Here is a 14,890-nt window from a genome sequence, read left to right as displayed (position 1 = left end):
AGCAAACAGCAGTTATCAATCTGTTTAGCTCAGATGTTATAGGGTGAACATGTGGTAGATGATAGTTATCCCATTACATATTGAATTCCTTCCCTTTTTAGAAAAGTCTAAAAAATGTTTCCATCAGTTTATAAACTGCAATCCAGAGTGTTTTGGGGCTATTTGTAATGGTTTGGGTATTGGAAATTCTGAATTTTCAGAATTATTAGAGGTAATTTAATCCTGCTTGCCTATTTCTCTGAGAACATTTGAAAATGCCACCACCGCCCCCTCATAATAAAACGTATTGATGCAATTTGTTTCTTCTCTCTTGTATTTAACATCAGTTTCCACTTTAATTATCATTTGTGGTATTAGAGTCAATGTCAGCTCTGGATCACTTTGCTTTTGTTTGCTTGGAGAGTTTATTGTGGTAAAATCATGATTAGGGTAAAAATTTAATTTTTACAATCAAATTTACATGGCAGCAAAAGTAATTATAACAGAAATCAAATCAAAGTTGAAACATTAATATTGAGGGAAAATAAAGAAGATAAGAGTTAGGCATCTTGCAACAGCAACAGCATCTAATAGGCAAATGTAAACAGTGTTGGAGGCCTACATCAGGCACACACCCCGCTTTGCTTTTAAATATTACTTATCTGGATACATGAGTAACTCCCTCAGGTCAAATGTAGCCATGATCTCTGTGGCTTTCAGACTTTTGGTTTGAGGCGAAACAAATGCTTTCTCTTTCAATGTCCTCAGGTCAGGGGGAAGCTGTGTTCTCTCTGTGTCCTTCAATGTCTTTCAAGTTGCAACAAAATCACACTCTCTTGGATGGGAGACATGCTGTACGATCTTATACATTTGCTTTGAAACAGAAGCTTTGAATGCCTGAAATCTAAAGCTTGGAAGTCTATATCTTTGTTTCCTGATGTCAGTAGTCTATCTCCTTCCTCAACCACAACTATCAATTTCACAGCGTAGTCAAATGGTTCAAACATTTCACTAGTACTAGATTTAATTCATGTTTAAATGAAGAAGTTACCGCTAGTTGGAAGGTTGTGGAACTGGCTTGTGATCTGTGCAATGCATTCAGTCAGAGTCAAATGATATAGATTTGAACCTTACCATATCAGGAGGATATCTGTAATGACTGCATGTTTTGTAGGTGAAGGCTGTGAGAAATCTATGGGGTGAAATATGTGACATTCTTCAATCCATTCCTTGTGGTAAATAATACAAAAAACATACATTGTGGAACACCGAATTTAATAACTCACTCATTGTAATCCAAACCTATGCCGAATGGCCACACACCTCCCACCAAAATATTGGGATCCTGGTTAAAAGAACTACAGAAAACATACTGTGTGTTGTAGCGGGCACATGGGAATCACCTAAGTAACAGCAAGCTCCAGCCAAGAGTAGAAATCACTGCATGATTGGAACAAGTGACCTCAAGTTGCTCCTCTCAAGACTGTAGAGTTTTCATGTTTGTATTCCTTAAGCCCCTCTTCCCTTGTCACTCAATAGAGATGAGGAGAAGACGGATAGGATGATCATTTTTGCTTAGACAAGTGTGTGACACATGCAAAAACCCATCACAATGCTTAAAAATATTCAAACCAGACTGAGAGTTCTATGTATGTACGACACCCTTTTTCTAATTTAAATATATATATTTATTTGTTGATATGTATTTACGCTTGTCTAGGACAGTTAAAGAAGTGAAGACGCAGCATGTTATTATCCCTTTACAGAATGGAACAGACCCGGCTCCTAATGGCGGGGGGTTTACCTCTGCGCACTCCACTTGGGTGAAGGGGCTAAGGCTTCCCCAGCTCGGGGCTCTGCCACCCTTTGCAGGGTGCAGTTATAAATAGGGTCTTCCTATCCCTCCCTTTTTAGTGGCGGAGTGCACACAGGTTGTGCACGTGGTTTTTGGGACACTCCCTTTTAGACAATTGGGAATCAACCCTGTGTGCACTACATCCATGTGCGTGCCCGCACACACCCTGATAAGGCGCACTTGGCACTTTCGGATGGTGCCCTGATGTGCATCGTACGCACATGTTTACCCAAACACAAGCCCGGAAATTACACAAACACAAACCCATGCACATACAATATATACCCAACCCTGTCCCACCCTTTTCTACAGGCAGCAGTTACATTGGTGGGCTAGTCCTGGCTCTGCCATCATTTTACAGAACGGTGAGCCTTCACCTCATTCCCTGCCCTTTTATGAGGGGAGGCAGGCAGACATATATACATTTTCAGGACATTCTTTGTTTAAATCTCAAGGGTCCCTCTGTATATTTACATGGTTACACATGTTTATTCACAGTTTTGGGTGTGCTCATGAACAGAAAAATTTCCAATGTATGGAATGTGCACTCTCTCTCTCTCTTGGAACACCCTCTATTTATCTAATTCCAGTATTCACCCACAAATATACAGTCAGTTCACTTCACAGTATATTCTGTGAAGCACTTTGAGAAGTCTGGAAGATGTGAAAAGCGTTATATCAAATGCAAGGATTATTATTATTATTAGGTTGACAAGATGGGAGGCTCCTCCTAGCTTCTACAAGATGCTGTGATGTCGGCCAATTGTCATGACTCTCCTCCCTGCTCAGTTTGCCCCAGTAGTTGGCTGAGGCTCCACCAGTTTCCCCGCTAAGATTTGCTGGCCTGATCAGATAAGTGTAGGGGGTATGTTTTTATAGGCAAACATGGCAGCCAATTACACGTGGTAGTGTCACACAAATAATAATGAACTTAATGATTAAATTTATTTGTCAGGACACCCAGGGAAACTCCCTGCTCCTTTTATGTAGCATTGAATTTTTAATATCTATCTGAATAGCCAGAAGGATCATCATTTTAACGTCTCACCTGAAGGACAACTCTGACAACTCTGAGCAATGCATAGATTATGAGATCAAAGTCCTGATTTGCAACCTGAACTCACAGCCCTCAGACTCAGAGGTAAGTGCTATAAACTGAGCCAGGCTGATCTGATGTTTGCATATTGCTCTGATCAGATGCCTGAGGTCTCATCAAACTAGTACTCTGTCCCAGGACCCGCAGTCTTTTGGTCTGCACTGAACTCCGGCGTCACATGCATCCAAACAAGCTATGATGCATTACAATGGCTTTCCTGATGTAGAGTGCCTACCACCTTCAGGTCAAATGTAGCCTTCTGGCTTTTAATGTCTTTAGGTTGAGGTGAAACTAATGCTGTTTCTATGGTTTTCAATGTCCTCAGGTCAGTCAGGGTGAAACTGTGTTCTCTTTGTGTCCTTCAACGTCTCTTAAGTTGCAATGAAATCACATTCTCTTGGATGGGTGATGCTGTCTGTAGGATCTTGCAAGTATGCTTTTGAACAAAAGCTGTAGGTGTCTCAAATTTAAAGCTTGCGTAAAGCACCTGAGACATCCTCCTGATGTGACAGACACGATAAAAATGCTAATTGTATTAGAACATAGCCATCCTGTAAATTACGGAACAATTCCTTAACAGGTAAGGTATTCTTTAATACCATTCCCTATACTATTTAACACAAGAATTAAAGAATGTCACAGATTTTATAACGTAATAATACATAATAATAATACTTATATTTGGTATAACACTTTTCATGTTAGGAGGACATTTGAAAACGCTTCACATGATATACTGTAAAGTATGGTGACTGTGTGTATTGTGTTGGCAAACATGGCAGCCAATCTGTGCACAGTATTGTTCCACACCAGCCATGGAGTGATTTGAGGGATTGTTGCCCAGAACTCCGGGAGAACTTCCTTCTCTTTACAAATATTGCCATGGGTTCTTTAATGTCCACCTAAACAGGCAGATAGTACCCTAGTTTAATATCTCATCAGCACCTCCAACAATGCAGCTCACTCCCAGCACTCTATTGGCGTGTCATCTTAGACTATATAAATGCCAAGTCCCAGTGTGGGGCTTGAACCCACAACCTACTCAGAGGCCAGAGTATTATCAACTGAGCCAGGCTAGATTTTAATCCCAATATACATATTCTGTTAGGAGGCAGTTCAATGTCCTGAATGTTTTTTTTCTTCCTCATTTCATATATGTTTATATTATGTGTAAAGCTATTTTCAACCGGCACAAATACATGTAAAATAACCATTCTCCCAAAAGAATACCTGAATTTGTTACAGTAAATAAAAGGATATGTCAGTATCAATTTTGCTCCACCTTCAGCTATTGATCTTTCTTTGCTCTATATTCATGAACCTGTAGATTTCCTAGGCAGAATGCCTCCAGTGTGGTGGAGATGTTTGGTGCATTTCTTACTTTGAGCTACATCCTTACTTTAGAAAGCAAGAATAGAAATAGCTTTAAAGAGAAGTGTTATTGCAGAGCAGCAGTTTCGGTGTAGAATGCTTGTTCACTCACGCCTCTAAGTTTTTGTTAACAATACTGTAATAACTGTAAAAGAGTACAACCAATGGAGATGTGCCTGCAGACAGATAGTTTATAAGTCATTTTTGCTTAGAAAACCTGTTCATGGCAAATCAAAAAACTCATCAAGCTCTTTTCTCCACAGCTCATGTATGTTAACCCCCCCTACGCATTAATCCCCTAACATTTTATACTCGTATATAAGTTGATGGCTTTATGTATTTCCTTCCCAACTGTTCCTCATAGAAATCAGGGAGATATAATATATGTATAAGCCTCAACCTTTGATATAGTTCCATTTTCCTTTCAAAGATGTCAATTGAGCCTCAACTATTTTTGTCATTAGAGAGTTGGTTCCACAAACCTATTACATTACAGATAGGGAAAAACAACCATAACCCTCAGGCAGGATTCAAAGATGCACAAAAACATTAGTGTTAAGGTGAGTCTAGGCGTCAGTTGCAAGTTACGAACTCTGTGAACTTCAAGGCACAGCATGAATACAATCCCCAAATATATTCTTTTTACATCCTTCCTTTCTTTATACTAAATGCCCAAATCATATCCAGTGAAAACAAGCTTGATTTTTTCCTCAGAATTTTGTACCTTAAAACTAAAAATCATTCTCATTACTCTTGTCTGAACTATTTCCAGCACTTCATTGGATTGTCATCTTAGTCTATATAAATGCCAAGTCCCTGTGTGGGGCTTGAACCCACAACCTACTCAGAGGCCAGAGGGCTACCAACTGAGCCAGGCTAGATTTTAATAATAATAATAATCCTCGCATTTGATATAGTGCTTTTCACGTCGGGAGGATGTCCCAAAGCGCTTCACAGAAGACACTGTAAAGTTAATTGACTGTATTTATTTGTGGGCAAACGCGGCAGCCAATTGCGCACAGCAATGCGCCACAAACAGTCAAAGATTAAAAATGACCAATTTATTAATTGTTTTCGGTTTTGGAGGGATTATTATTAGGCGTGTGGAGTAAGGAAACTTGCCCAAGGTTTCGCCCCGCCCTATTTTAACCCCAATATACATATTCTGTTAGGAGGCAGTTCAATGTCCTGAATTTTATTTCTCCCTCATTTCATGTATATTTATATTATGTGTAAAGCTATTTTCAACTGGCACAAATGCATGTAAAATAACAGTCCAGTTTTTAGCATTCTAGTGAATATTTATTGTTCTGAACACCATATAGTACAGAATATGTGTTACTAGTGATCCGTACAATGTGGTCTATTGTAATACAATGGTCCAAAACAAGATTCTTTCATTATAGAAATTGGAAGTCCATCACACAACAACAACAACAAGATTCCATTTATTGAGCGCCTTTCACGTCGGGAGGACGTCCCAAGGCACTGTACAGTTGGGTCAGGACCCGAGCAGGGGGAAATGGTCAGGGTGAGGGGAGGGAAGGGAGGGAGTGAGGAGGGGGTAGAGAGTTGAGAGGGGAGCTGAAGGCACTGTCAAAGAGAAAGGTCTTGAGACCGGCCTTGAAGGAGGAAAGGGAGGAGGCAAGGCGAAGGCACTGGGGGATAGAGTTCCAGAGCCTCGGGGCTGAGAGGGTGAAGGTCCGGCCACTGATGGCAGGACGGTTGGGGCGGGGGATGTGGAGCAGACCGGAACCAGAGGAACGGAGGGTACGGGCAGGTAAGTAGGGATGGGGAGCCAGTGGAGGCGAGCGAGGGTGGGAGTGATGTGGTCGCGAAGCCTGGTGAGGGACTGTACACGAGCTGCAGAGTTCTGAATGACCTGCAGCTTGTGGAGGGAGGTGCCGGGAAGGCCGACGAGGAGAGAGTTCCCATAGTCCAGCCTTGAGGTGATAAAGGCGTGGACCAGAGTTTCAGCAGCATGAGGTGTTAGGTAGTGCCGTAGTCTGGCGATATTCCGGAGGTGATAGAAGGCGGTGCCAGTTGTGGCGCGGATATGAGGGAGAAAGGACAGCTCAGGGTCGAACAGAACCCCGAGGTTCCTGACTGGCTTTGAGAGGTGGAGAGTGCAGCCTTGGATGCTGATGCTGTCAGCGCCTGAGGTGCGGAGGTTCTGACGTGAGGCAATCAGGAGGGCCTCGGTTTTGCACACATTGAGCTGAAGAAAGTTTTCTCTTGTCCAGGACTCAATGTCAGACAGGCAGCTGTCAGGACATCGGTGGTCGTGGAGTTGAGGGTAGAAGAGGAAAGGTAGAGTTGGGTGTCATCCGCATACATGTGGAAGTTAACCCCATGTCTGCGGATGATGTCACCAAGGGGGAGCATATAGAGGGTGAAGAGGAGGGGACCGAGGACAGAGCCCTGAGGGACACCGCACGAGACAGTGTGGGGGCTGGAGAAAAAGCCATTCGTGGAAACAAAATGAAGACGGTGGGAGAGGTATGACCTAAACCACTCAAGGACAGGGCCTTGAAGGTTGAGGTGGGAGGACAAGCGGTGGAGGAGGATAGCGTGGTCGACCATATCGAATGCTGCTGATAGGTCGAGGAGGACAAGGAGGCAGAGGGAGCCCTGGTCACAGATGGTCACGATGGCATTGGTGACCTTGACCAGGTCAGTTTCTGTGCTATGGGCAGCACGGAAACCCGACTGAAGGGGTTCGAATAATGCATGGGTGGAGAGGAAAGAGCGCAGCTGGGAGGCGACAACTCATTCCAGGATCTTGGACAGGAAGGGGAGGTTGGAGGTGGGCTGGTAGCTTGATAGCTGCGACGCATCATGGGAGGGTTTTTCAAGGTGGGAGTGATGGTGGCAGTTTTTAAGGGAATGGGAACAGAGCCAGAGGAGAGGGACAGGTTGACGATGTCTGTGATATGTGGGGCAAGGAGGTGGAGCTGGGAGATAAGGAGTGGAGTGGGGATGGGGTCAAGGGAGCAGGTGGTGGGTTTCAGGGACAGGATGAGTTTGGTGACAGAGAGTGGGGAAACGGGTACCAAGGTGTGTAGGGGAGGATGGGTAGGTGTGGAAGGGAAGGGGTGGGTGGTGGGTGGATGTTGGAGGGGAAGTGACCGCGGAGCGAATTCCCTTGATCTTGGATTCAAGGAAATCCAGCATGTCCTCGCAGTGAAGGTTGCAGGAGATGACCTGCGCTGGGTGGCAGGGGGGACGGAGGAGTTGGGATGTGGTAGAGAACAGTAGCCCGGGGTTGTCCTTCGCCTCCAGGATTATCCTGGAGTAGAATGATGATTTGGCCGAGGCTAGAGTGGAGCGGTAGATTTTGAGGAGGTCCAGCCAGATTTGTCGGTGGACCGTTAGGCCAGATTTGACCCAGGTGCATTCAGCGGTCCGCACCTGGCTCTTCAGTGAGCGGAGGTGGGTGGTGAACCAGGGGGAGGAGCGAGAGTAGGAGACAGTACGGGAGGTGATAGGGGCAAGAGTGTCAAGTGTGGAGGCGAGGGTGTTTTGGAGGAGGGTGAGAGCAGAAGAGGGGTCGGTGAGGGTTGAGGGCCAGCAGGAGAGGAGTTCAGAGAACTCCAAGGCAGAGGTTAGGGATTGAGGGGGTAACTTCTTCCAGGGGCGGTAGAAGATGGTGGTAGGTCTGGTGGAGGTGGGGAGGGGGGTGGAGGTGGTGAAGGAGATGAAGTGGTGGTCGGAGTCGGCGTTGTCGGTGATGGTGACATCCGAGACACTGAGGCCCCGGGTGATCACCAAGTCGAGTGGGTGGCCGTGACTGTGAGTGGGGGAGTTGATGTGGAGGGAGAGGTTGAGCGAGGAGAGCAGGGAAGAGAAATCTGAGGAGATTGAGCAGGAGGGGGTGAAGTGCAGGTTAAAGTCGCCCAGGATGATGAGGCGATCAGAGCAGAGGCAGAGAGATGTGAGAAGTGTTGAGATATCAGAGATAAAGGTGGGAGAGGTTTTAGGGGGCCGGTAGAGGAGGAGGATTTTAGGTGAAAGGAAAGAGGGGTGGGAGAGGGTGAGGTGCTCAAAAGAGGGGGAAGAGCCAGAGGAGTAAGGGGATAGTGCAAGTGGTGTCCTTGAGATAAGGGCAACACCACCGCCACGGCGGTTGGGGCGAGGGATGTGGTGGGAGGTGTAGCCGGGTGGTGTGGCCTCCGTGAGGGGGAAGGTGTCACCTGGGGTGAGCCAGGTTTCCGTTAAGGCCATGATATCAACATTCTCATCAAGGATGAGATCGTTGATGACCAGGGCCTTGTTACAGAGGGAGCGGACGTTTTGTAGTCCGATGTGGATGGAGCGGTTGACAGAAGGGTGTGTGGGAGGGAGGGGGGTCCAGGTTGTGAGGCAGGGGTGGGGGAAATGGGGATAAGGGAGGAGAGGTTGGCTCCCTGGGTCTGTGTCCGGGGTGGCTGGTGAGTGTGGTGGGGAATGGGGCAGTCGGTGTGGCTGCTGCTGGACAGCCAACGCCGAGTGCCACGGTGAGCCCGGCGGAGGATTCCCAGGCTGGAGCAGAGGAAGGTTGTGGGAGGGTCAAGTGGGGATAGAAGGCGAGAGGGACGGAGAGAGAGGAGGAGAGAGCGGGAGAGATGCAGAGGGGGGAGGGTTTGGGGGTAGAGAGGAGGGAGGAGGGAGGGGGTGAGGGGGCTCGGGTCATAGCGGCAGCCATATTGCGCACGCGGGGACCGTGAGCAAGCGGTCAGGTGGACGGACACATTATCCCATGGGCAGCCAACCTAGCAGGACCATGGTGGGCTCTGATGTGAGCCCTGGGGGGGGGGTGGGGGCGCAGAGGATTTTTTTTTGTGGCAACTTGTGGCAATTCACTTCGACCTGAACAGTGTTCCTGGCAGTTAGCATTGTTGTGTATTGTGTATACCAGTTATCAGAAGTCCCAATTTAGATTGTTTCGTTAAGGAATCTTGTTTGAATATGTTTTAGCCCCCTTTTAATATGAGCGGTTCATTCTTGTAATTTAGTGTGCTCTAAATGCTTCATAGTACTTGGTTTGGCTTGTGGACAACAGCACAATAATAAAACATTCACTAGATATTTTCAGAGTAATAGCCATGATCACAACCAATTTATCTTATCTACAACTGCTAATCGACACCCTTTTATAGTATAAAAGTACTGCATCTATTATCTTCTTTTCCTGAATATATTACCATACATTTCATCATATTTAAATCTGTCTGTCATCGACAGATGAGTGCCTGTTTTGGGTCCATAACATTGGGACACTGTAATTTAACTGATCTACAACAAACAGGCCACTCGTTCCATTTCTGGGTCACTAGATTACCTTCAAGTGACTTCTAGTGTAGGTACAATGAGTGCTGGAAGCTGACATGAGTATTCCTAGTGATGGAAATGCTGCGAACAGCTTGGTACCAGGAATAGTCACTGTGGAACTCCTGTGGTTATTGCTTTCCAGGCAGACCATTTGCTATTTATTATTGCTCTTGTCGCCTATTCCAAACCCAGTAATAATCCATCTGCTGTCTATTTCAAAAGCCATAACTTTACTTACAAACTTTACATGTGGAATTTTGTCAAGCACTTTCTGAAATCCAAGTAAACTATATCACTCAATAGATTACAAATATAAAGAGTTTATTCTGATCCTGTACTACAATCTATTTGGCTCCACCTTGAGAACTGTGTCTAGTTCTGGATACCTATCTGGCTAAAGATATAGAGGCATCGGAGAAGGTGTGAGACTTGAGGCTGATTCATCCTTTTGAGAGTATCTTTTGGATATTTTGGGATGCCTTGAGTTGTCCTTCTGATGTGAAAGACATTATATAAATATAAATATGTATTGTATCCCCATCGTGAAAGCCATAGGAAACTGGAACAGCTCACGCAGAAGCAGTGGAGATTAAATGATGATGTTGTTGATGTACACGTAATCCTGCATAGAATTGATGCAATGACAGATGACTAACATGTCAACGTACCCCTGTCAAACTGGAGAAAAATTACTTAGCTATACATAAGGAAACATTTCTTCACGCATAAAGTAGTGTACATGTGGGAAAGGCTGCCACATGGTACCATTTGTGCAAAAATTGTTAAATCCTTAAAAAGAAATCTAGATACATGTTTAAGAGAAGAGAGGATCAGCAGTGAGATTGGGAGCCTAATCTGTCATGTTATGTCAATAGCATGGGGATGCAAGAGGATTTTAAGAAACACTTTCATGTTGGCGGTGCCTTAACTCCCATCTGGAGCCCATTTGATTGCCTTTGGGAGCTGAACAAAATTTCCAGGTAAATGTTTTCTTTCCCTGAATTGGCCTTTTTTCCTCTTGTTTTTCTCTGCATTTTTTGCCGTCCCTAGGGGGTAACAAGCGCTCATTACTATGAAAGATGTGTACATGAATACTGTGTGTGAACCTGGAAAGGAAGTGGGGAGGGGGAGGGGGTGGTGGTTGTGTGGAGATGGACAAGTGTTCTTAATACGCCAGTAGCCCTTTGTTCACTGTTTCCTTTCAATTCATCTCTTAGAATTTCAATATTTGAGTGGCCATGACTTAATTCTTCTAACACCAAGCTGACTTATTGTTATATTATTACTCTTCAGTTAATTATATCTTGAATGTTTTCAAGCAATATCCCATTGTGGATGTTGGACTGATAGGCCTGTATCTTCCAGGTTTTGGATTTCTTCATGTTTTGAAAATTAACCACATTTGGCTTCCTCCATTCCTCTGATATAATCCAGTCCTCTGGTTCTTCTTTCATGATTCTATATATCAAAAGCCGTACTAACATCCACACATGTTACCAATTGTTTAACTATATTAACTGCTCTGAGATTTCAAAGCACTTTTCTTTTTTGAGGATTGAAGTGGAAAGAATATTCAAGTAATTATTATTGTCTTGAACAGCCATGCAACTTGAATACAATGTATCCCTTAGTGAATCCACTTATTCAGTCATTGCACATGACGTTGGAATGTTTCTTGTGAGATACCAGTTTTACTCAACCAAAATCTGTTTTTTTTAGTGGGGAGAAAGGAATGTCACACATATTCAACTGGCCTTGTCTCTATCAACAAATATAAAAATGAATGCATTGCATTTCACAATTATCAGCCTATACTTGCTTTCCTCATTACCTATATAGTTGTCAATATGAAGAATTTTTAAATTCCCCAAATTAAAATTCCCATTCTTTAAAATTAATAATCGTTGGATTTGCATTTCTCACTTCCATAGAAACATAGAAATCTTCAGTACAGAAGGAATTCAATCAGCCTCTTGTATCTGTGCTGTTGAAACTAGCTTTTCTATTACAATTACCTTTATTAATCTTTCAGCTCTTGGCCAATGTCTCTTGATTTTTTAACGTCGAGCACTCAGGTGCTTAGCTAGATGATTCTCTTGACTCAGGTTCAACAGACACTTGTAGTAATCAATTCGACATCCTAACAAATCTCTGATTGAAGAAATTCCTTCTACCCTCTTCCGAATTGTCTTGCAAAGTTTCTGCTAAAGGTTATAGAATACAAATTCTATTATTATTGTCTAGGAGGGTGGCCGAAGCACAGTCGAAGAGAAGGGTCTTGAGGCTGCCTTGAGGGAGCGAGGCAAAAAGAATGTGGGATGGAGTTCCAGAGGGTGGGGCAGAAAGGTTAAAGGCCTGACCACTGATGGTTGGGCGGGCCGGACAGGGGACATGGAGCAGGATGGAGTATGCTGAGCGGAGGTAACGGACAGGTTGATAAGGGGTTAGGAGGGGGCAAAACCATGGAGGGCCTTGAAAGTGAGGACGAGAGTTTTGAACTCGATCCTCTGAGGGATAGGGAGCCAGTGAAGCTGGGCAAGGTTGGGTGTGATGGAGTCTGGTGCTGGAGAAGACACAAGCTGCAGAGTTCTGGATGATCTGCAGCTTGTGGAGGGAAAAGTTGGGAAGGCTGACAAGCAAGGTGTTGGCGTAGTTGTGTGTGGAATGTAATGAAGGCATTTATGAGGGTTTAGGTGGCCTGAGGGGTGAGGCAGCTGGCAGCACAGAAACCCAATTGGAAAGGTATGTAAAGGGAGTGGCAAGAGAGGAAGGAGTGAAGCTGGGAAGGAACAACTCTTTGAAGAACCTTGGAAAGGAAAAGGAGATTGGAGATGGGGTGGTAGTTATTGAGAAGGGATGGGTGCAGGGAAGGTTTATTTTAGGATATGGGTGATAATAGCTGTTTTTAGAGGGATGGGAACTTTGCCATTTGACAGGGAGATGTTGACGAGGTCTGAGAGTAAAGGGGCAAGGAGGTGTAGCTGGGGTTAAGGAAAAGGGTAGGGATGGGGTCAAGTGAGCAGATATTGGGTCTCATGCGGATTATAGTGGAGGTGAGTGAGGAGGGGGAGACAGGTTTGAAGAAGAGAGAGTGATGGGTAGGGTTTGGAGTGTGAGAAAAAGGTGGGGAGAGGGTAGCAGTTGGGAGGGTCGAGGCGGCTTAATGGATCGCCTCGATTTTGATCTTGAGGAAATCCAGCATCTCCTCGCAGGTGGAATTGAAGGAGAGGATGGGCGAGGCATGAAAGGATGGATGGAGGAGCCGGTTGGTAGTGGAGAACAGAAACTTGGGTTGTCCTTGGCCTCCAAGATTACCTTGTAATAGAAGGTTATTGTGTTTATTGTACAATTCATCAGATTGGAGATAATTGAGGTGCTGTATGTTGTGGATAATGTAAGAGCTACACACCTTGCTGAAATAATTTCCTTTTAGCTGCACCTCTAGCTCGATTAGTTAGCACAAGGCTCACATACCTCTGTCATTGTGTTCGTTGCAACTGCAGATTCCGCCATGTATTTTCGGCCAGCAGGGAGTTGGGGGCCTGAAATAATTTCTGGGATTCATCCCTGTTCAACCAAAGATTTTGATCTTAATTTTAACCAGTACCTGAAGAAGATCTTAAAAGTTCCTCCCATCTCCTTCCATTACGTCCTTTGGCCCAATTATAGAGCCCAAGGCACTCTGAAGTTTGGACTCTATCAATTCTGACTCCACCAGTAGCATTTCCACACCACGCAACAGGACAATTCCTTTCTTCTATTTTTTTAAGACAGCAGATTAGAGCAGATCACCGGCACTTGAAAAGTTAAGACAGTGGCAATATTGGGAGCAATGTGGGAAGAAGGATGATTGACAGGAGACTAATATTGCCAATAATTAAGAAATGTGAAGAATTTTGTTATTCTTTGTTTTGCTGAATGTTCCAGAAAATTCTTGCAGGGATTGTGGCAATTATGAATGTTCCTTGCTAAAATGGAAGAATATCTGGTTTAAATACAAGCTCAGATTCCGTTAACCCATTTGGCAACATAATGCTTTTTAACCATGGGTCCACATGGGTCCATTGTCTGTGTTGAGTGATTTTTCATTTCATCTGCTTAGTAATATAAGACAATTGAAAATATGACCATTGGAAATAGTTTAACTTAGCTCAGTTTGCTCAGTTTTTTTATAATAAGAAACAGTTACCAGAAGTTTTCATGGTTCAGTCATTGAAGTCTGAAACTGGTGGTTTTATAATAAAACTGCTTTGTCTGAGAGCTCAGATTGAGGTCTAACCCTTTCTTTGAAGCCACCATGACTCAAACCAACAGTTTCAGAGATGCAAAGAGCTTCTCAATGCTTGCATCATTTCTGTACTGTTGTTAGGATGGTTCTCAGCACATGAGTGTATAACATTGCCCAAGTGGATAATACACTTAAGTGTTCCTTGTCATAGTTTTGATAATTAAAAGTTTAAAAATCTTTGGCCTTGCAATTATATTGTGTGAAAGTGAGTGAGGATACTGTATTAACCAAAGAAAGAATCTAAAACTATTGATTCCTGTTGGGTTGGCTGCCCCAGCCCCAGCCTATGGGCTAATGTCGCCCACCTGACCGCTCGCTCTTGGTCCCCGCGCGAGCACTATGGCTGCCGCTCTGACCCGAGCCCCCTTCCCCCCTCCCCCCCTCCCCCCCTCCTCTCTCCCCCAAACCCTCCCCCCTCTGCATCTCTCCCTCTCTGTCCTCCTCTTTCTCCGTCCCCCTTGCCTTCTATCCCCGCTTACCGCTCCCACAACCTCCCTCTGTTCCAGCCTGGGAATTCTCCGCCGGGCTCACCGTGGAACTCGGCGTTGGCTGTCCAGCAGCAGCCACACTGACTGCCCCATTCCCCACCACACTCGCCAGCCACCCCGGACACAGACCTGGGGAGCCAACCTCTCCTCCCTCATCCCCATTCCCCCCACCCCTGCCTACACCTGGACACCCCTCCCTCCCCACACACCCTTCTGTCAACCGCTCCCTCCACATCGGACTACAAAATGTCCACTCCCTCTGTAACAAGGCACTGGTCATCCCTCTGTAACAAGGTACTGGTCATCCTTGATGAGAGCGTTGACATCATGGCCTTAACGGAAACCTGGCTCACCCCAGGTGACACCTTCCCCCTTACAGAGGCCACACCACCCGGCTACACTTCCCACCACATCCCTCGCCCCAACCGCAGTGGCGGTGGTGTAGCCCTTATCTCAAGGACACAAGTTGGCCTATCCCACTACTCCTCTGGATCTTTCCCCTC

Source organism: Callorhinchus milii, unplaced genomic scaffold (genome assembly GCF_018977255.1).
Source record: "Callorhinchus milii isolate IMCB2004 unplaced genomic scaffold, IMCB_Cmil_1.0 Scaffold4, whole genome shotgun sequence".
Classification (NCBI taxonomy): Eukaryota; Metazoa; Chordata; class Chondrichthyes; order Chimaeriformes; family Callorhinchidae; genus Callorhinchus; species Callorhinchus milii.
This window is presented reverse-complemented; position numbering follows the sequence as displayed.